The 23,136-nt window shown below is 40.8% G+C and overlaps 1 protein-coding gene across 1 annotated transcript in view; it reads right to left on the reverse strand.

Moving 5' to 3' along the window:
* The window catches only part of cdkal1 (CDK5 regulatory subunit associated protein 1-like 1), a 194,652-nt gene that overhangs the window by 85,878 nt on the left and 85,638 nt on the right, over nt 1-23,136 (reverse strand). The gene's annotated exons all lie outside the window — the stretch shown is intronic.

Below are 23,136 nucleotides of genomic sequence, written 5' to 3' on the forward strand. Positions count from 1 at the left end.
TGTACAGCTTGCTTTAGACAAAGCTTCAGTTTCACTTGGGCATGAACAGTACACCGTCATGGTAAATACATCTAACTCAAGGTTATTGTGGTAACCGGCATGCAATACACAAGAGGACCTTCTTCATTGGAAGTGCAACCACCAGGGAATCATGTTTATCATTAATTGGACTTTACACCACCTTAATTTAGATTTATGTCTGCAACATGAATACACTTGAGCAAGAGAAGCTTTAATAATTTCATGCATTGGCAACATTTTTTTTAAATGCAATTCATGTCTCCTGGAGATTGTTTTTTTTCCAATTTCAGCAATTCAAGAAAAATTTACATGTAACGCATTAAACAATGTACCGTATTTTCACGACTATAAGGCGCCATTAAAAGTCTCAAATTTTCTCCAAAATAAACAGGACGCCTTATGATGCGGAGCGTCTTGTGTATGCGCTGAGTTCCAAAACCTGACTGACAGCCGACACGCTGTTTATATAGAGAAAAGGCGGAAGTGACTGTGGACAGCCATGCGGCAAAGAAGTCGGCCAATCAGTGAAGGGTGGGCGTGTATATATACATATATGGAGAGAGAGAGAGAGAAAAAAAGACGTGAGTGACGACAGGCATGCGGGGAAGAAGTCCGCCAATGAGTGAAGGGTGGGCGTGTAAGTGGACGCTAAAGGGACGCCACAAGCAGGTACCAACACCTGTATAGAGTGTGGCTATGTGCATTGTTGCAAAACAACTTCGGTTTTGGTTTCTAAGAACCCCCGAAAATAAATTCTACAAAGAGACGCCTACGAAGCTCAGTTCAAACTTCAAGCCATCGGTTATGCTTTTGGCATGCGTGCCCATCTCACAGCAAATCTCAACACTCAAATGAACGATGAGCTTGCCGTTATTCCCGGAGGCTTGACTAAAGAACTCCAACCGCTGGACATCGGCATCAACCGGGCGTTCAAAGTAAAGTTGCGAACGGCATGGGAACAATGGATGATCGATGGCAAACACAACTTTACAAAGAGTGAGAGGCAGCGCTGGGCGAGTTACGCCACAATTTGCGAATGGATTGTGGCTGCTTGGACGAACGTGTCTGCTTGCACTGTTGTTCGAGTTTTTGGCAAAGCCGGCATCATTTCTGTGGAGCCACATGGCAATGAGAGTGACTCTGACAACGAGAGGGAACACGGCGTTTTTGATGGATTACCGGTACTTGCACAATTGTTCAATTCTGATACAGAGGATGAGGACTTTGATGGATTTCTGGGTGATGATTGATCGAAAAACGTGAGTACATTGTACGAAGGCTAAATAAAATACAGCGGAATTCAGTTTTGCTTCCGTTGCCTTTTTAAAAACGTGTTTTTAGCTTGTATCTGTATGTCTTGGCATGCTACCGTATGCTACAAGCCAACGTGTTTTTAGCGTGCGCGCATGCATGCCGTATGTTTAAGCTGGCGTATGTTTTACCACTGTAAAACTGCGCCCAATAATACAGTGTGTTTTGTCTATGTGTCAAATACAGAAATAGCACCCATTAATGAGACTGCGCCCAACCATACGGTGCGCCGAATGGTCGTGAAAATACGGTAATTAAAAATTAACTGCAATCATCATTACATAACATTTATTATATTTGTTGCAAAAAACCTGCATGCGGCACCTATATTATATTGTGTTATCACAATCTGTAGTAGCATTATAAATCAAATAAATGTCAATCAGTCAACTTGGCAGTGGTTTCCAAACATTTTATAGGAAGTAGCAGCTAAAATGTTTCACTTTACAAGTACCACCATAGGACCAACATCATAATGGGCCTAAGTGTTCTTAAAAATGAAGCAGAGGTTTTATTCCAAAATTACATTTGATTTATTATCGTAAGGCGCTGCAACATTAAGCACAGTGCAACCTTAACACTGTGCTTGAATGTAGAAAAATAAAATGCACCAAAGTAATGATCACGGTTAAATGGACTAAAAGTGTTGCATGAAAATCAGACTTCAATAATGGTTTAAAATAACAACTAAACATGAAAGACGCTATAAAGTAATTTGTACGTGGTTTTAAATACATCAAATATGTTGGAAGATATGTGTTGAAAACTGAGATGCATTTACTACTGAATTGATAAAAAATAGCATACAACTCTTTTTCACCCTCCCAGGTCTCCCAATTTTTGGGATGGGCCTAAATGGGGACGAGCTGATGCAACCAAGGAACAGCATGAGTCACCCCTCCCCACGATATAAGTGCTCTCATTTCATTTGGGGCCATTTGGCACAATTGTCACCTTCTTACGGAGAATAACTTGGCCCATTTCAACCCTTACAACATGCAGTTATCCATCAAGTTATGCCCACAACCCGAAAAAGCAGCTCTTCCCAAAAGTGTTCTGTGTTATTTGGCTACAAAGGCTCTGCCACGTGGATGCATGAGCGACGTACGTAGCGAGATGGCGGAGAAACAGGCTGCCTCGCGTGATGTCGTGGTTAACTACATCCAAATGTGGCTATGGAGATTTTGATCCCGTTTAGCCAGAATTTGCTAAAAGATTTCATGACCAAGCCTGAAATTCTAATCTAAAATCACACCAGTTCCTTTAATTCTCGTGAGGCGTTTACTTGCCATCGATTCTATGCTGCAAGGCCATCACAGTCACTCACAATAATTAAAATAACCACCTTCTAAACATGCATTCGCGGAAGGTGAAGGTCATATCCAGCAAGAGGAGACTTATCTGGCTTCATGATAGATTAGAGCAACACTCACTACCACAGCTTAATGAGCTAACTGTCATTTGGCTGCAGGTCTGGAAATAGTTGATTGTCTGCTTAAGCTATGAGTTACGACATACCCCGAATCATGCGGGGAAATCTCAACGCATTTGCACTTGCAGCGGGGGCAATGGCACACGCTCACAAAGACACAACTGTCATTACCATTAACCAAGCGGAGTCGGACGGAAAGATGCATGTGGTCATTGAGAGAGGAGAAACGGTGTGGATAATTGGATGCGTGCGAGTGCGGAACACTTAAAGGAGGAAAAGCACATATTTAAAGGTGTGCATGGACCACCAAGATTAAAGATGATCGTGGCATCATTATCCAAATGAAAAAGCTTTTCTAAGGCTCATCATCATTGACAATAGAGGCGCTCATGATTTTTGCAGGACAGTCGCACCTACAAACACATCTATCAATCACGCATGATCAAATACAAAGTATGACACGCACACACACACACACACACACACAATAAAAACAACAGGATCGAGTGAACATTTGCCTCTGTATGCAATTAATTCAAGAGCTCACCTAGGTCTAACAATCAGAGTAGTTTGGTTCATTAAATTCACCTAATCGCAAGCTAAAGTTATTAATTTGAGTTTTGAGGAAGCAAGCAAGCCTTTTTTTTAAGCACAATCTGCGCTATAGCGTTTTACAGATAATGGCGGTCAAGGTTAATTAAGAAAAAATGACAGCAGCAGCAACTCATGTGGAATAAAAATTAAGATTAAAATCCGGGGTGGGGGATAATGTACGTGTGTGTGTGTGTGTGTGTGTGTGTGTGTGTGTGTGTGTGTGTGTGTGTGTGTGTGTGTGTGTGTGTTTAAAATGTGAAGAATGTCGAAAATAAATAATAAATAAAGAGTACATCTAAGGTTTTAATGTGGTTTGCATTCATTGAGTGTTGAATGGTGCCAATATATTTTTGGATTAGTTAGTTCTCAGAACCTTTTGATGATGTTATGGACTGCAGATGACGATATCGCGAAATTCCTTGTCATTGTCCTTAAACTGTTTGAATATTTTCTCACGCAAAGGTTCACAAAGGGGTGAACCTCACCCCATCTTTCCTTGTGAATGACATGAGCAATTCAGAAAAGCTTTTTTTTTTTTTTTACCCAATCAATACGCACCCGTTCCCAGTTAGCCTGTTCACTTGCGGGATATTCCAAACAGGTGTTTGATGAGCATTCTTCGTCTTTTTTTTGCCACCTGTCCCATCTTTTTGGGAAAGTGTTGCAGACAGAAATTGTACATTCATATTTGCTAAAAACAAGAACGTTTATCAGTTTGAACATGAAATATTTTGTCTTTGTAGAGTATAAAATTAAATATCAGTTGAACATGATTTGCAAATGATTGTATTCTGTTTGGATTTCATGTTTAACACAACGTCCCAATTGCATTGGAATTCGGCTTGTACAGTACACTGAGCTTTCCTGACCACTTAGATCATGACTATTGGCATTTTCTTTCTTGAGCAAAGAAGAGAAACTATACATTGAAGGTAATGTTAAAAGTGGCACCGTGAGAGAAGCACACAGGAAATTCACAAAAAAGGCCAAGGCAAGTAGGTGTCCTTTAAATAATCAAATCACTTCATAAAATAATCCAATGCTGTCCAGCATGACAAAAAAAAGAATGAGAGTGATGCTGTTTGGTGATTGATGTAGCTTTGTTCACAATATTGGGTCAGCTAGAGCAGTTCTTTTTTGCTCCTAAGGATTTAGAAAGAAGTAGAATGCCATCGGGTGAGAATCCCAAGTATCATTTGTTGTTTGGATGTATGTTTTATTTTGCTTTAATTTATATATTTGTACAATGGGCAAATTCACAACTGAGCTTGTTACTTTGTTTGGATTAGAAGAAGCTACTCTCTTGCCCATGCTTGCATCATGCACATCTAATGATTGATGTATTCCTGTAGTTTCCAAAAAAAAAAAAGGGTCAAAGTTCTGTCCCAGTTAATTGCTAGCTGCATGCTGTTGAAATAAATGACCAAACATGCTTTAAATGTATCCAGGAGCTAAATATGTCCCTTTCAAAACAAAATTCCAGTGACTTCACTGCTGCCAAGTAAGCAAGCCTGGGTATTGTGTGATATTAAAACATTCAGGGGCCTGTGTTAATTATGTTTTCGGGGGTTGGGGGGAGGCCACATTGAAAGGGTTCCATTGCACTGAATAACGTGCCTAGTTGATTGCAGTCTCTGCTTTATCAGTAGACTTGTTTGTATTATCACGTCAATCGTGTTATTGCTGGCAAAAGATGTGACTGTTGAGTCGGAAATGTTAGCTTGGCCTCCCTCATCTGTCTGCACTAAAGCATACACATACAATCCACAGCTGTTTCCTCTGGTTTCAATGTGTGCAGCAAAGAGAGGGGCCACTAATTGTATCAAGAATTCCATTGCTACTGCATATTAATGGCAACTATGACATCCTGAATTCAAATTAACTTCCTGCTTGGCATTTGACTCCTCGTGTTTTGCTGCACGAACTACTATAACATGGTAAAGTAAGAATGCTCGCGTGGAAAAAAAAACACGGAATAGTTTAGAATCGTTTTAAAGAAAACGAACCAATGGCAACAGTATCAAAGCACTCCCATTACTGCAAAATGTGGCAATGTACAAATGCATGCAAAACCAGTAGTAGCGATGTCATTTTATGAATAATCTATTTTAAAAAGAATACACCACTGTCTTTACTACAAGCCCTTCCAGATTTAATTCATTAACGGTTCTGAATCTGAAACTGTATCTCAGTTTGGGATTTAATTTACGGACCGTACAAAATGCTAATGTACATTAGGCACCGTAGCACTGTCGTAAACGTACACTTCTTTGCCGGAGAAGCCTGAATATGTTCAACCGCTATTGCCTTTGATATTATTATTTTTTGTTGTGGAGGTGGTCAAAATGACGCAGCTGATTTTATGTGTGCATATTCATTAAACAAACCCTTGAGCCTAACCATTTTTTTCCCTGCAAGTCAGAACAATTGCAAACAAGCCAGGCAGAAGAACTATTCCTGCACACAATTGACATTCAGTTAACTTTGGCACAGCCTTGTAAAGCCAGCAAAACAACGGAAGATGAAAGGAGGCAAGGGATTGGCGGTACTGAATATGGGCCGAAGAGCAGGACCCACTTTGTTTCGGGTACGAGCTTTGGAAGCGGCCAAAGAGCAGTACGGACACAAAGAATAATGCACAGTGCCAGAGGAAACAGCTGTGTAGAGGCCTGCGGCTGTGACCAACCATACCATCAAGCGATACAAACATAAGCTTACTAGCCACAACATAAAGTACAAAATCTAATCAAATAGAATCAAAGAGTGGAATCCAAACTTAACCTCAGTGTCATCGACAATGCCAAAGAGATATGAAATTTTAGTTAAGATTATGTTTATAGCTACGGTAGTAGCTTGCCGTTAAAGAGGGTACTCAAAATATGAGAAACAGTCTTTAGTCATTTAAAGTGAAGCTAGATTTATTTGCAGGGAAATGCAAATGTTATGCGCACTATTTTTGTTTAAAAAAATATATAAACTAACTTTATCACTGCATGTTCCATTTTTACCCAAACGGATGGGAAAGTGACATGAGGGGGTAAGGGGTGATCCTTTGAAGCAGTTACTTTGAGGAAGCATGGCACATCTAATTGATTTAGATGATTGGGAGCTGAAGTGAAAGCCAGCGCTGAAATGCTAAAATGTTCCGAAATAATGAGAGACTAATGGTGCAACGGGACCACCCATTTTCTGTCATGCTTGTTTCTTTTTCAGTAGTTTATACATGTCAACTGTGATTGCTTCAAATGCCGCATTCACGCAAGAGAATTAAAAAAATAAAAAAATAAATAAAAAGAACGACTAAGTGTAGGTATCTCATTAAAAACTGTAAAAACTGTGTTTTCTAAAAGAATTCATATTTGAGTCATTTTATTTCACGGACGCATCCATTTTCTATACAACTTGTTTTCAGAGGAGGGTCACAGCTGGAGCTCGCAGACTTTAGGCAAATGAGGCGGGGCACACCCTGGACTAGTCCCCAACCATTGGCCGATTTTCCATTCCAACTACAACGCAACTTTAAGATCCATGACATTTGCATTTGTTCAGGCTCAACTCTTGACTGACTTCAACAGACATCATAAAAAAATTAATAAATCCAGATTTTATTTTCTGGTGCTCTTCCACAGGTTCCGTCCTATGTGCATGTAGGTTTGATTTGCTTGTATTATTTATTTTTATCGATGAAACACCATCTATTTCAGGAGGCTAAACTGTGCAAACTGCCACTGGCTTAAACATGGTAACAGACTGTAGATTACATGAGCATGAAAATGATCCCCTTAAACCGCAGTAAAACACCATTTTCCCTGACACAGATCAACAATTGCTTCGCATATTACACAACATACAGCACACTGAGTGTGAGCCAGCATGACAGATGAATAGAAAAAAAAACAGGGATGTCTCGATCAATTGCAGTGTTTTTTTTTTCAAGATCACGATCTGTGGACTGACCACGTAAATAAATCGGTGGTCTATAGGGTGGGATGCAGTATGATTATGCTTCAAACACTCACACCCTCACACATCACGAGGGCTTAACATGCTTAGCTGTGTGTTGCTTTATGTCATGGAAAAACAAGGATTTGATACAGTATAATAGGATCAGCGTCGTGTGCATTACAATCTATAATCTAATAAACATTACCACTCACGCAACCAGTAAGAAAGCGCATGAACTCATGAACAGCACTAAGCATATGAGCTTAATGGATAGAGTAGTGTGTACAATGTGTATGCTTGCGTACAATATGTATGCTGTGTCTTGTATTTGTAGTTCAAAGCATTTTATATCAAGAAAATGCGGTGCTCAAACACATGGGGAAGGGCATAGGTTAATATGTTTTGTTTTGTTTATTTCAGTTTAAATCATTCGTAATAAGTAGCACAGGCATCACTCATGGAACACTCCTTTTTAAATTATTGAAATCAGCCTCATCCACAACTTGTTCCCCTTGATTTGACCTCAGTCAACTCGCCTAGTCGATTCCCATGGAGATGATAATTAGAATATAAATATGCACAAACACACATCTGCCCAGCAAAAAGAGAGAAGAGGATAAACATAGAGCAAGGATCGATACACCGCCCCCGCCCCGCCCCAGTGCAAATTCAGCTTGTTAACTCACAGCAATTCACAAAGAAACAACACGGAGCTAAAGAAAGAATAAGCAAATAACACGCACTGTTGTGTAATGTTCAGCATCTATTGCCTTTTATCACAGTAAATAATAAGATAACAGCAAGTGAGGGAAAAGAAGAGAATAATTGCTCATGAATCTCAGAGTGTGTGTGTGTGTGGGGGGGGGGGGCGCCTTTAAACTACTAACCCAGCATCAGTGGCAATTTAACATTCCATATCCTCCTACCCCGAAAGTTCAAGGGAGGGTGTGATTTCAACGAGCAGGAATCTAAATCCCAGACTGTCACTCACACTACTTTCCAAAACTAAAATGATCTTGACTCAAGAATAGGTGAAGACATCATCTGTTACTAAAAACACTGCTGAGGCAAAAAAATCACAAGAACATTTAACCTAACGAGTACAAAATGAAAGATACTCTTTTTAATGTGAGAGCTGTTGATAAACTTTTGAATGCAAGGACTATGATGCATTTCGCCTCCTGTCTTCCAGTATCAAATAGTAGAATATGTGAGGGTCAAAATGATCCATTCCAGGACAGTAAGAACCTACAGAATTGGTTTTTAACTCAACTCAACTGTATTTATAGAGCGCTTTCAAACAGCCATCGCTGCATACAAAGTGCTGCATTTTAAGTAAAAAATATATCAATAACTAAATAAACAAATCCCATCGGTAAAAAAGAGCATTACAACAATCTCATGCTCTTTTTTTTCCTAGGGGATTTGTTTATTTAGTTATTGTTTGTGTCAAAACTAAAAGCTAAATTTAACAGCCATACAAGTGTAAAAATATGTTCATCACTGTAAATAATGACTAAATAAAACTAACATTACAGCTACTGTATGTTGCACTACGTTCAATTTCCAGTTGGTCTTTATGTTAATCACGTCAGACTTTTTTATATCAATCTGCATTGACATTAAAAACTTGAGGGGTTGGGGGGGCACATGACCTTTTGAGGTATATTCTATGCAAAATTTGGGTATGACTGTTGGTTAAGGTTATGATTCTATGACATTGAGGTAACATTAAAAAAAATGTCTTAAATGTGGAGGTACCAGTAGATTAAGACTGAGTGAAAAATGGCAATTTGCATGACCTATAGTGATGTAACAGTAGCTACTGTTCGGAGATACCAACGCAAACGTGTATTAGGAGCTTTGTACAGGCTCCTTACCGCAATCCAGAAATGATTCATTTTTTAATCACATAGAAAGAGCTAGAGAGAACACACACATCTCATACATAAACGGGCAATAATTCTTGTGCTGTGCCATGGCTTGAAGGCCTGTCTGACCTTCAATCGCTTTGGTCCCGCCCCCATCCAACAATCAAGCCCCCGTAGCTGCCGCGTGCCTTCGCAGTAAACGTCTCCACCCACATTCGGGAAAGCGACTAATTCTACGCCAGATGTCAACAACAGCAACTTGAGCAAGTGAAAGGAGGAAGAGAAAGTCAGACAGCGTGCAGGCGACAGCAGCGACCATTTGTCATTGTCAATATTAACTATACTGTATGCGCAAGTGCTTTTTGATTTATGGCCAGCTTCCTGACATCAATATAACTCTTGTGACATAAGTTCATTACAACATATGATAAATCAATTTTCCCCAATTATTTGATGCTGTATCATTACTGCATGGACCACAAATCAACCGGAACTTGATGCCATTTAATGATGATTGCTATTGTTGTTTTTGTAGCTGCATAGCATCAGGGTTTGCTTCTTCTATCAGGGATGGCAATGGCTAGTGATGAAAAAAGTGGAAAGGGGCGTGGCCTGGACGGGGCGACCAATCACAACAAGTAAGACATCATACACGTCCAATCGCAGGGCTGTTTACAATCGGAAGATGGAAAGACTGATCGGGAGAGCTCGTGAAAACTCGACAATAAGGTACCTGACCCCCACTAAAATTTTCTCAACGGATTTAAACGATTCACAAAAATGATCAATTTAAGAAATAAAACGGTGGATTTCCGCATATCCGCGGAAAATTGCCATCCCTGCTCTATTAAAAATAAATAATATAAAAATAATAATATAATAAATAAATAAATAAGTGCATATTTCAAGGATAGTAAGCAGTATTTGTTGCATACCTTTGAATCACTGGAATAAAAAAAATACTGTAATGAAGCTTTATATTGAAAGTTATAAAAAGATATAATCACTTTCCATAAATTTACACACGCATGAACAAATACCACACACACACACACACACACACACACAGGGTTTAGCGGGCATAATTAAATGGCTTAATTTAGAGTAACAAGTGTTGATGTGGAACGTGGGCAGCCTGGCAGGTAGCATCATCCTCGCGGATTAAACCAACACGTACTTGTATTATGCAAATATTCCCACTCAGGCATGTTTACATTAAAAAACATGCATGTACACATGTACACAAATTTGCATGAATACACACACACACGCACGCACGCACACACACACACACACACACACACACACGGCTGTACATGTATGTGCGCAACTTTAACGAAGAGCCAACACAATCCTTTAAACAACACAACATGTCTGCTTTAACCTACTTTCACAGAGTTCCCAAACTACAAGGCATGACCTTCTGCGCACGCTTGCACAAGAGATAAAGTGCCTGGATACATCAAAGCTTCTGCTGGTGCATTTGTGAGCCGCTTGCAATGTATGTGAAGGGAAAACATGCCATATAATATATGGGTCAGACATATCGTATGGATATATCAGAAGTAATTGGCAGAGGAGCTCAGAGCACTGTACTTGCGCATCTGCGTGCCGGTATGAATGTTTACGGTTGCGAGGGTGTATATGATTGCATAGAGTCGAGTGGAATGCATATTCCATCCTCTCTTTCATCTTTTTTTTTCTATGAGTATGTCAAGACAGAAGAATCTTGTGAGGTTCCTCAAGCAATGGCCGGCAACATAAGTGGAAAGTGGATCTGTGGGGACAAGTACAGACACTTGACATCACAGCAGCGCTGCAAGATCTATGAGTATATCCTGTGAACTGGCGAGTGGCGGAATGGTGAACTGATGGGCAGAGAAGAGTTGAGTAAATCGACAAGTGACGCTCATTGGTGTTGCATCAAAATTTGAGTGGAAACGGAGGGAGTTTAGTTGTTTTCACTCTGCGTGGCAAGTTTCATTGCCTACTCAAAATATTTTTTTTAAAAAGCATTGAAGTGTTCCATCATTAACGAGTCAAACACATGCAATTGGGTGCACCTGTATGGAATGGGGGAGGGGGTTATATTCAAATGACTATTGATTGATTTCATAACAGAGGCACATGAAAGATGAACACAGACAAATTTTAACTTTATGGCAGACCATTTCAAGGAAAAAAGCAAGGTTGAGAAATAGGATGATTAGGGTGCAGTGTACATTAACACACAAATAAATAGATATCACTAACATGCACAAAGACACACAAACGGTTGTTTTTTTTCTCCTCTACACCCCCCGTGATCGACTTGGGACCAGTCCGCGATCCACCGGTCGATCGCAATCGACGTCATGGGCACCCCTTCACGAAGCAATCACTAGAGCTCACCTCAAATTTAAATAATTCAAGGCATTTATTCGATGAACTGAATCTCGTAGCTTCGTCAGAATTGAAGGAAGCGATCCTGTTTTGGGCCCACGTTAAGCCCTTATTTCATGTTGTAGTGTTGTAGTGCACAACTATGAACTACAGAGGTCGATCTAGAAAAGGTTATCCATCAAACAGTATTCATCCACACTTGACCCCAATGTCAGTCTATCAGGATAATGAACATGTACAATGCGTCATTAAAAGCGCATGAGTTGAAGCCAAGGGGAGGACGAATGTCGACGGGGCTCATGGATTAGAAGACGGAGAGGCTGAGACACAGCGAGTGTCAGAGGGTCTAAGAGTCAAAGAAAGCTGTAGGGGGCAGATCACATCTCGGTTCACAGAGCTCGGAGAACAGGAAGGCACTGGGAGCACTGCATACACACCCACGCACGCATAACATATGGAAATGGCTTCCTATTAAAAAGCCATTGAGGTGGTAATAGTTCAGATCTGCTGTCAAAGAAGTCAAGGCAACAGACATTTGCATGTGCGCGCACACATGCGCACACCCAAGCACGCTATTATGATTAATCAGACATAATAAGATTTAACTTTAATTCAAGGCTGTCGACCTAATTTCTGTTCATATTGTGTAAGGATGTGTGTGCGCATTGGCCTGTAAGCTTGTACAGGGACTAATTTGATCAACAATAATAAGTCTGGTCAGTATTTATGCTAATATATTCATGACCCACCGGCAGGCATGATGTTTGTGTTTGTTAATTCGCTTAGCCAGCGTGCACGTGTGCGTGTGTTGGTCAAATGAGTTACTCTGGCAAACCCTGATGAACTTCACTTGTAAGATTTCGTGTGTTTATTTGCGAGCTCGTGACCGCGACACAATGTGTACCCGGTAACTTGGATAGCTGTCATCGGGAAACCGCATTAAATTATTTAAAAATGCCATTCATGCCGACAGTGTGCGTATGTTAATTCGGAGGATTCCTGTTAGCATAGTTTTAATCATGTAAATATAATATTGGTACGTAAATATGAATATTTTGATTTAAACATGCACAAATATTCTGCAATACTGCCCAGGGCTAATGACTTAATGAATGCGGTTCGTTGCCCAAGTTTAATATTGCTACCAACAGTATTATCTGAAGCACACAAAGACAACATAAAGAAAACACAACAGCAAAGCTTGCCTGAAAAGAAAAGCATTCGAGACTTCATTCTTCATAATGAAAAAAAAATGCTCTTTTGGCTGTTCAATTAAATGATTTAGCATGCGCAAGCGTAAACATTTGGCGCAGGGTAAATGGGTCTGAACACTTAAAAGTTGACATTTACAGTGGTGTCGCCGCGTCTAAAAGCTTTGAAGAAATCAATTGAGTTGTCGTGTTTCTTTTCGGAGTCACTACACCAACTACTGTTAGGGTACGCATAGGACGTTTCAGTCAAAAAGAGGGATCATTTCTCTTAGTTCTTTCCCAAAAAGGCTCAAGTCGGTTATTCCAGGCGACCGTTTCCCAAATAAGTCAACTTCAATCAACAGTGAAAGGACTAGTTCAAAACCATTTTCAAGGCACTTTCCACATTTAGCAGGTCGACAACCACACTCCTCATACAGTATACTGTGTACAGTACAATACAAGGTTAGAAGAAAATCAACAGAACCTCACATGAGCAAGCACTTGGCAACGCATGCAAGGGAAAAAAAACTCCCTCTAATGAGAAGCCTCGAACAGGCTCTGTGGGGCAACCGTCTGCCTAGCTTTGAGATGGAGAGACAAAGTGAAGGGACAGACGGTAGATAAAGAAAGAGAAAATAAGATCGAGGGGGGGGGGGGGACTGGGGGGTCACGTTTTCCAGATTGTGCAATAAACTGGTCCAACCATAACAAAGTAAGAATACTTTTTATTCATATGAGGAGCTATTTGTGAGGGGTCTCCACATGGAGGCGAACATTATGCTCATGCACACACACACACACACACACACACACACACACACACACACACACACACACACACACACACACACACACACACACACACACACACACACACTTCATCAACATGGGAGAGTTTTGCCCCTAACCCACACACGCAATGGGGGTCAGAGGGAATCAAAGAGAAGGCTTTTCTCCAGCATGACAGATGCCAGGAGAGGCCATCTTGTCAGGCAGAAACACTCAACAGCTTCTTCAGCCGAAAACCTGAAGTGACATTTACTGGTGGTTGAGAGCAAGCCAGACATGTCAACACAGTCACAAATGCAAAAGCATAAACAAGCAGGCAGCAGAAGTGCACTAAACAATTGTAGCGCATGATTATCGTTCCAGGCCTGTCTCACACCGATTTGTGCCCGTATTACCGTGTTCAAAGTTGATGAAGTGACAATTTACTGCAACACAAACAATTACGTTTCAGGAATATTAATCTCACAAAAAAAAAATAATAATAAAAAAAAAAAAGAATTGTGAAACTGAGAGAAAATGCAAAACTCAATCACAGCCATTGCATCACCACTGGCCAGGGCCACACTGAAGAAAAAAGAAACCAATGGTGTGCCAAGTAACAGGAGATGATCGGGCAGATCAGGGAAAACAGCAGCAGTTGGCAACGAAAACAATTTTGAGAGCTGCAAAGAAAGACTTGAACAAAACTGTCAGCAACAGCCTCCAAGGGGCAGTAGCGAAGGCATCAAAGCCACTCTTGAGCAAGGAGAATATGAAAGCCACACTGAAATATCAGCTTGGAGAAAAAGGATCTGCTCTTGATACTAAATGTGCAAGCTCATCTGGAGACCTGGAGGAAATGTCATGACTTGTGGGTTGCATGGGTTCTTTTGGGACAGGCTCATTATTCTCCATTGACGATGGCAGCGGCCAAATGAACTGAGAAATCCGATGAAACATTGCGTGAGACAATTTAAAGAAGGATGCAATCAAAGGCATAGGAAGAGCCGTCATCCTGCTTTTGTCACTTAACGCAGCTCGAAATGTGACGCTCTCTCGAGCTGCGTAACAACTTACCAACCAACGAAGCAATTTGCAAACACAGGTTCATGCCCAAACATGTACCGGGATGTACCCAACTTTGAAGGCCCAATAATATCTTTTACGCAAACACCTTCTTAATTTTTCCATGAATGATTATTTCATTCCTTGTCTTATTTTTACTATTTCCTCACATTTTGACTTTGTCTTTTTAATGTACTGATTTTGACTTGATTATTTGTAGTTCTACCATCTGCGATATAAATGTACTTCTTTTTACAGGTCTGAAATGTGATGCAATGTCATTGTCAATGTATCAAGGTATTGCCATGAAAAAGTACATATAATTCAAAAAACTCATGATTGAGCAAGAGTGTCTTTTGAATGATACCCTCTTTCATGATCCACAGAAATCTCGCACGCTAAATCAAAGTACGAAAAACTAAGCTCGACAATAACATGTTATTTACAAATGAAAAGGGGAAATCACCTGACGATAAAGCTCCCTCTTACACTTGGTAACACAGACATAGGTTGTTGCAACAGCTGTGAAATAATGATTCCTCCCATACGGTTTTCCTATTTCAGTCACACTGCAACTTTAAAGAAATTCAGGAAAATATTTGTTACTTCATATCGATTTGCTTGAGTAGTAGAACTCAATTCTGTTACCAGTGAGGCAAGGGCAATGAAGCCATGTACAACCCGCAGCGGCCAAAGAGAGCAACAGAGTTAAAAAGAGTGGAAGGGAATATCACTGCGGGATATACACAACAGTTTGCACTTTGTAGCATTTCCAAACATTTCCCGGAGCAAGCTGTCCCCGCGCTCCCCGTAGCCCATTTGTGTCACCCTCCACTTGGGGCTCAAGGCTGTGGCCATGGGTGGCCCGCTCTGTGAGAACTGATCCCTGCAGGGAGTGTGAAAAAGCCCTAGATGATATCAAAATATACATCACAGGGAGGGCACACACAAACACGCAAGAATGCATACACTCTCACAGGGGGACCAGAGTGCTGCAGCGATAACAGACCCCAAGACCAAAGTCATTTCTATGAAATGCTTGAAGCCATCAATGTAACTTTGGAGCATAATTCGGCACATTATCCACCCATCCATTCTCTGAACTGTTTTTCCAGATTTCCAGAAAAAAAAGAATAAAAAATCAGTCAGCCAGCTAAACTGCAAATTAAACAAAGTGCCAGAGATGCTAATATACTTTCTAAATGTTAGCTTTATAAAAAAAGACAAATACAAATGAAATGCCGATTTAAGGAACAATTCACAGTTTCACTGTACCTGTCCATATGTACTGAGACTTTCATGGCTTTATCACTGAGACAAGCATATGCTACTGGCAGGATCCGTCAGGTAGCCAAAAAACCTGCCACAGACTCAGATCCTGTCCAGGGTCTTCCCTGATGCTCACCTAAAATGAGCTGCAATAGGTTCCCGCTGTCTCTACCCGGATAAGGGTCAGCGGTGTAAAAAAATGAAGGCATTTATATGAAATGCTGTCTACTTAGGCCAATTAGCATTTTTAAGACCATTGTCTTGCCTTGCTGTCACTTTTGCTCTGTGTGTGTGTGTGTGTGTGTGTGTGTGTGTGTGTGTGTGTGTGTGTGTGTGTGTGTGTGTGTGTGTGTGCGTGTGTGTGTGTGTGTTTTAATCCAGCATGATTTATAAGTGATCCGTATTAATGTCTGGTTTTAATCAAGTGTTGCCTCTCGATCAAATAAAAATCTTCAGTTCAATGGACTAGATAAAGTTAAATGTCCCTCAATATAATGCTTTCTGTTAACACTTAGAATTGAGTGTGTGTGAATAATGTGTGAATCTGTCTCCACGTACACTCCTGACTTTTTAGACTACTGAGTGATACCAAGAAAACAGTCTACTCTTGCAGTTATGTTACACCCATAACTGTTGTAATGTGTTGCTGGGCACATACCCAAAAAAAAAAATACCAGATGATCAACATTATTAACTTGTATGAATAATCTTTTGTTGTCTTTTAAGGTTTGTATTTTGATCTTTTTGTCTTATTTTCACTGTTACACAACATACAGTCGATGTAGTACCAGGTGATGTGAACAACCAACACTTGCCCGTTTCTTTTTTTTTCTTTTTCTCCATCCAGACAATGTAAGCACTGTACATTCTGAAATAAATACGTCTAAGCCTTGCACTTACATTGTAGTGTAATAACACATTCCCTTTACGTTGAGGTTCTTGGTGTATTTCCATTTCTAATTCCCAGGACGGCAATATCATCATTCATCCTATTCATGTTGCAGTGTGGGAATTGCGGATGAGGAATCCGCTTGGTAGAATGTGCTGAGCGATTTCAAAAGTACAGCTTTAATCGCTCTGTTTCAATGTAGATAAGCCAGTTGTGACAGAGCATCAGACATTTATGGCAGAATGATCACACGATGTTCACTTGTTGATCAAAGACAGCAGGCGCCGCAAACAATGGTGTTATTTGAACCGAAACAGAGAGTTGAGGATGCCAAAGAGACAGAATAGATCGAATGTGAGGGAGGATCAAAAGGGGAGATGGTAATGACCAACAGGGACAGCGCGGAGGGGCAAAAAGAAACACAAAACATGAGGATCGAAGCAGCTCTACATGGCATGTGGAAGTAAAGTGATTGACTGAATTCAGCCAGGGAAAGAGACAAGCATCCTCAAAATGGGACAGTTGCATCATGTCCCAAATGAGCAAAGCCGAATAATCAGAATTTTGTCGTCACCAACCTTTTGGAAGGAACATGTCGCAATGAAACAGTGTTCAGCCACTCCTCACATGTTGACATTTTACTTGCCAACCAACACATCGCGCTCCCGAAACATCAGTCACTTTATTGTTCTCGTAGGACACTGCTATCCAACTCAAGGCATCATTTTGTGCGGCCCGCAAAAGAAAATGATACGGATCAACTTTAATCATTCTTGCTAAAAATCAATGACTCTTAACTTTGAGATATTGCAAGTGTTTTGTTTGTAACGAATCACATCAGATGATATAATAGGAGGCTTAAAAATTACGGCTTCACAGTCATAGCGCCACTCTGTGAGAAACTGGAACAACAAAGTGGCCTGCAACATCAATTACTTTCATACTTATCAGACAGGGCTGTCAATCCATTAATTAAAGCAATAGAAAAAAAAGTATGGCCAACTGTGAGAACACCCCTCAGATTTTTTTTTTTTTTAAGATATTAGCTCAGCCTATTTTCTTAGACTATGGGGTAACATCAAAGATTGAAGACCATTAATGAATACTTTCTTTGAGTAGATGACTGACTCTTACCAGAACAAATAAGAAACATTATTCCCTTCCAGCAATCATGGAACCTTTGTTAATTCTAAAGCCAAAGTAACATTCGGACAGTCATACAAGTTTCAAAATAATTTTACAACTGTTAAATCTTAAGGAAAGAGAAAACTCTAAGTAAGATTACCGTGAGTTCCCTCACATTCTTTTTTATTTACACTTACATATATATATATATTTTTTTTTTTGACGAAATGCACTAAGGAGTGGCACCCAAATTTCGTTGTACGCAATACAATGACAGCAAAGGCAATTCTGATTCTGATTAGGCCATATTCTCTCATGTGCTTGAGTCGGAAAAGGTGCATAGATCCCGTGGATACTGCCATTCATTTACGTTTGTCATCTATGCAACCTCTTTCCAATTATGCACTCTGGGTGAATGAAGCAAACCTAACTCTGAAAATCTGGTCCACAAATTTTCCCATCGATTTAAGCGCTAGAGGCTGTAGTAAATCAAGCGTGCCCAGAAGGTGAAAGTTTAGATTTGGTTCGCGTATGCACAGCCACACATTCTAAGACACTTACAAAAAGCTATCAAATGTGTGTCGAGAGACTACATAGATAAATGGAATTTATTGAGCTGATCAAAGAGTCCCCGTGAGTCGGGTATTTCAGCATTTTAGCCATGACATTGATTGCCTGAGAACAGAACGGCTAACAAACTGCCACGACTGATTCCGCTTCAAACATTGTGGTAGCAGCCGGCATTACAAGACAAATCTACATAAGCACAGTGTTACAATAAAATGTGTTTTCTTGGATTTAGGGCAGACAGAATACGCATACCACAAATAAAAACGCACTGCTTCAAAAACACAATGGAGCCAGAGCAGTCAACAGGTCTTGACCGGCCAGCGACATCTCTTTTTCATGGGTTGCGATGACATTCACAATCCTCAGGAAAAGTGCAGGTGTCTGGAATTTCCAGGCCGTCTGGAATGTCAGTAAATCACATCTCTTTGGTGTGTGCAAACTCAATCGCAGCTTAGAGGCGGTGGGTGTGTTTGAGGTCTGAATGAGTGAATTGCAGGCGGGTAAAAAAAAGGACTCCGTTTACAGTGGACAATGTATTCCAATTAATCAGGAGATATGGCCGAGTGAAAGGGGAGGCATCTTTTGAGTTGGATGGTGGGGACAATGGCTTGCTCAATTATGACCGTAGTCCATAATCAAAGTAGCATCTCGACGTTTCAGGTCTTACAGGTGTCTTGCGGGTGGATTTCAAACAGCATGTATTTGAATTCCTTGTCACAACTTTTAGAAGCATTGTTCTACTGCTCATTATCACGCAGGTTCAAGTTAGCATCCAATTACCTGCATTTCTTTATGATGTAGTCCCCAACACGTTTTGTTTTTTTTAAGAACTTTGCAGAAACAAATGCATCTCTATTATCAACCACCCAGCACACTTGTCGCGCATGGTGATCGCTCAGTTGCACCAACATTTTTGGGATGCCCTCTTTTATTTTTGCTTTTCAGAATCAGAATTTTACCCCCCAAAAATGATATAACTCATTTGATGAGCATGTCTTTCATTTATGGTCATGCTGGCATGGGTGCACTGTTTTTAACTGAGTCTGTGCCCTCAACTTTGGTCAAAATCAGTCAAAATATTTTTTTCAGAAACAATCTTAAAATAATTCTACTGAATGACTAGCTTTTGATGAACACTTTCTATCAGCTGCCTTTTCTGATCTTTTGTATTTGAAGAAATTAAAGGAGAGATATGTGCCACAGAGCAGAACTCTTCTGCATCAATCGGGATTTTGTTTGGTGACACATGACCAAAAGGGTTCAGACAACGGCTAGTGCAGATTAAACAGCCCAATTAATCTCTCCTTCTTCAGCCTGCCAAGCTGCAGGTCTCAACTTCAAAGCGCACACAAAGTTGAGGACCTGAGCCATTTGTACATTTTTTTTTTCAATCATGTGTGACTCAGTGGGCTTATGGAAACAACCTTGTAGTCGTGCCGTCTCTATCTTCAGTCGTAGAGTGACGGGCTACGAACCAGTCAGGGCAGAGTGCAAAAGCTTCCTTATGTTGCCCGAGGACATAAAACCATTTTATGAAAGGGGGGGGGGGGGGGGGGGGGGGGTTAAACTCAAAAGAGAAGAAAAACTCAAGTTCAAGATTAAATTACATCAGTGATCTTGTGACATGAAGGGAATAAAGTGTGAAAGACTGAAGCGGTGCAGAAGCATATGCTGGCAAACAGGAAAAGCAAGAAAAACGACAGGAGAGGAAAATAAAGTGTGGCATGAAATAAAGAAGACCGCAGAATTCAGTACAATCACACTTAAATGTGCCATTGGCACTAAGGGGATTTAATTGTACGTATTTTGTGAGCAAGGGACTCAGGATAAGCATAAACACATGCGCCAGTGGATAGAGATGAGATGACAAACTGAATCTGACCCGCATGTCATCATTATCACGATGTCATCATCTGAAAATGCTTGAATGTTTGAACGTTATTTTGTTTACTTTTCCAAAAGCATCCACTCATCTGAGAGATTTGAAAAAGGGACGTTGTTGCCATGAAAAGGTTTTTAACAATCAAAACTCAAATAATCTACAAGAACTCCTCTTTTTTTTTGAAATGTATTTGGGGCTTTAACTGACAACGACGGAATAACGAGGGCTAAACTGATAGACCGCATAAGCCTGAACTCAATCGTGTGCATCTTGAGAATAGGAAATGCACAACACACACACAGTTGTGTTACCATGGAGGGAGAGCCAAATATGAGTCAGAGGAGTTAAACATTTTAACAGGCAACCCCCCCCCCCCCCCCCCCCCCACTCTTTAGACCTGCGTGTTAGGCCTTACAGACAACAACACGTTCAGCGGGTGAGCGCGTGGTGAGCTTAAACGTTGGTGTTCCACTGCCACCTATTGACCGAATATGCGACTGCTCCCCCCCCCCCCCCCCCCCCACACACAGAGCAGTCAGCCTGAACATACACACACACCATTGTTTGAAGAGAACGGGAGAAAGCTGAATAGCAGTGAAAAGCCCCCTCCCCAAAATGGCAGAAAATGTCATTAAATTTAAGAGAGGTGAGCAAATTGCAAGGCGGCTTAGCTAACCAGTTAGACTACAGTACTTCATAAAAAAGTTCTACTGCAGTTGCACAATTGAATCGAGAAACGAGCAAATGAGGTTGTGATTTGAAAGAAAGTTTATCATAAAAATCGAGATAACATGAAGTAACGCGGTCCAATAACTGTTGGAAAAGGACAAGTGGAAAAAGGTGTGGACACAAGTTCACAGAGGACAGAGCAGATGGCGTCTGCTTCACTCACACTCAATGACACACACGCACGTACACGCGAGCACACGCTGGTGACATAATAGTAGCATGCCAGGTGTGCAGTTGGTGGCCTGCAGTCTGGCATGGGCCAGCGTGTGCAAGTGTGTGTTGTCTCGATCCCTTGCTCTCTTTGTGTGAAAGGGGCCCCCTATTCACTCCACTCTGCTGCCAGCTTGGCACTTAATCACGGGACAACACAGTACATGCACACACACGCACGCACACAAAAAGACACACGGGCAAACACCACTCTCTGTTGCCTTTTTATCCAGCCTATGGAGCGACTGAAAAGGGGTCAAAGAAGAATCCAGAGAGAAACAAATCAAATACACCGATACTTTGGTTGAACTTTAAGCTGAAACTATCAACAAAAGTGGAGGAATAGAAAATAAACGTCACCTTGCTTTTGCACTAACTATTCAGTGACTCGAGACTTGCACTTGCACTTGCACACACACCCACACACACATTAAGCACCATGGCCATGCATAATGAGCGGTGGGAGAGGTGAGACAGCAGCCGTGATGTCCAAATCGGGCCTCAGGAGAGTGCCTGAGGAAAGTGTGTATGGCTTTCTATCATGGTCGGGACAAATGTTTGGATGCAAAGCGCATTGTGGGGACAAGTTGACTTGTAAAGGGACACAAAGTTTTAAAATAAAGTTGAATTGCTGTGCTGTGTGAAAATGTGGCCCCACACAGGGAACAGAAATATAAATGGGGAAAACGTGTACATTTGCGATTGCTGGTGTGTCATTTAAGGCAACTATCTTATTAATAATAAACTCTCATGAGTACACTACTCCGCACGTTGCCATGGAAAACATCACACTGAAACTCCAAAAAGTTCTCTTAGGAAGTTGCAATATTTCTCATTCCTACACCAAAACTCATAAAACCCCGTCTGAGTATGTATGTGAGATCAGGATTATTAATACAGGTGTTCTGTAATATTCAAACTATCAATGAGCATTTGATTTGGTTTCAATCCAATCAATTCATTGTCACTTGTGAAATAGGATTGTTCACAAAATGACAGAATCTCTCTAAACCCATCCATGTCCCACTGAGCAAAGTGCCTGTATCAGTTAAGCCATAGCGGGTCAACTTCTCATTGATGATGTCATCATTCCTCGATCGAACACTCAGTTCTTTAGAATGCAAAGTTGAGACTGGACCAAGAGTGCAGCCTCTGCTGGTTACAATGAAGGAGCACAATCCAATTAGTCTCTGTTTTTTATTTTTTTTATTATATTTTTTTAATATGTGATTAATTAATTATGGTGAGTCAACTATAAAGCTTCTCTCCAGAGAAAAGTTAACATTTCCTCCACGAGCATCATAGACTTCATTGTGAATATACTAAGCTGCAAAGATTTGCAAAGAACGAAGTCAGGAAATTATTCTATTCTGTCGACATACATGTGAACTCTGCTCGGAGTGGTGTGGTTTAGAATCCAGTGGCTGCACAAGAGCCACATAATGAAAAACTGTTGCTGGAGCCAAAACTATGTCTGAGTGTGGAGGAGCGCAGATGGGGGACTTTTCTGCTTGAAAATAACAGCTTCTCAGCCTGCAAGAGCTTCTATCCAGAAATCAATTTTAGCCCGGCCATGACAGCATTGGCACAGGATAATGACTTGGGCTAGAATTTATTTAAGCAAGCGCAGCAGATTTCTGTGCCGTTTCAAATCGACGGCGGATGGTGGCGATTCAACTACAATCAATGCAGCCCTGTCAATATTTAAATATGTCCAATCTGCCATCTAAACATCAATAGAAGACAAACTTGACAGATCATTCACATTGATACATCCAGGACTGTCATCACACATTCATCCCTTTCTTCAAAACAAAGCTATGAATGTTACAAAGCCGCCACTCTTCCTGCCTTGTAATGACTGGCTCGACTGGCGGGTC

This window comes from Hippocampus guttulatus, chromosome 6, assembly GCF_054856545.1.
Source record: "Hippocampus guttulatus isolate MCC_2025c chromosome 6, RoL_Hgut_1.0, whole genome shotgun sequence".
In the NCBI taxonomy this organism is placed as follows: domain Eukaryota; kingdom Metazoa; phylum Chordata; class Actinopteri; order Syngnathiformes; family Syngnathidae; genus Hippocampus; species Hippocampus guttulatus.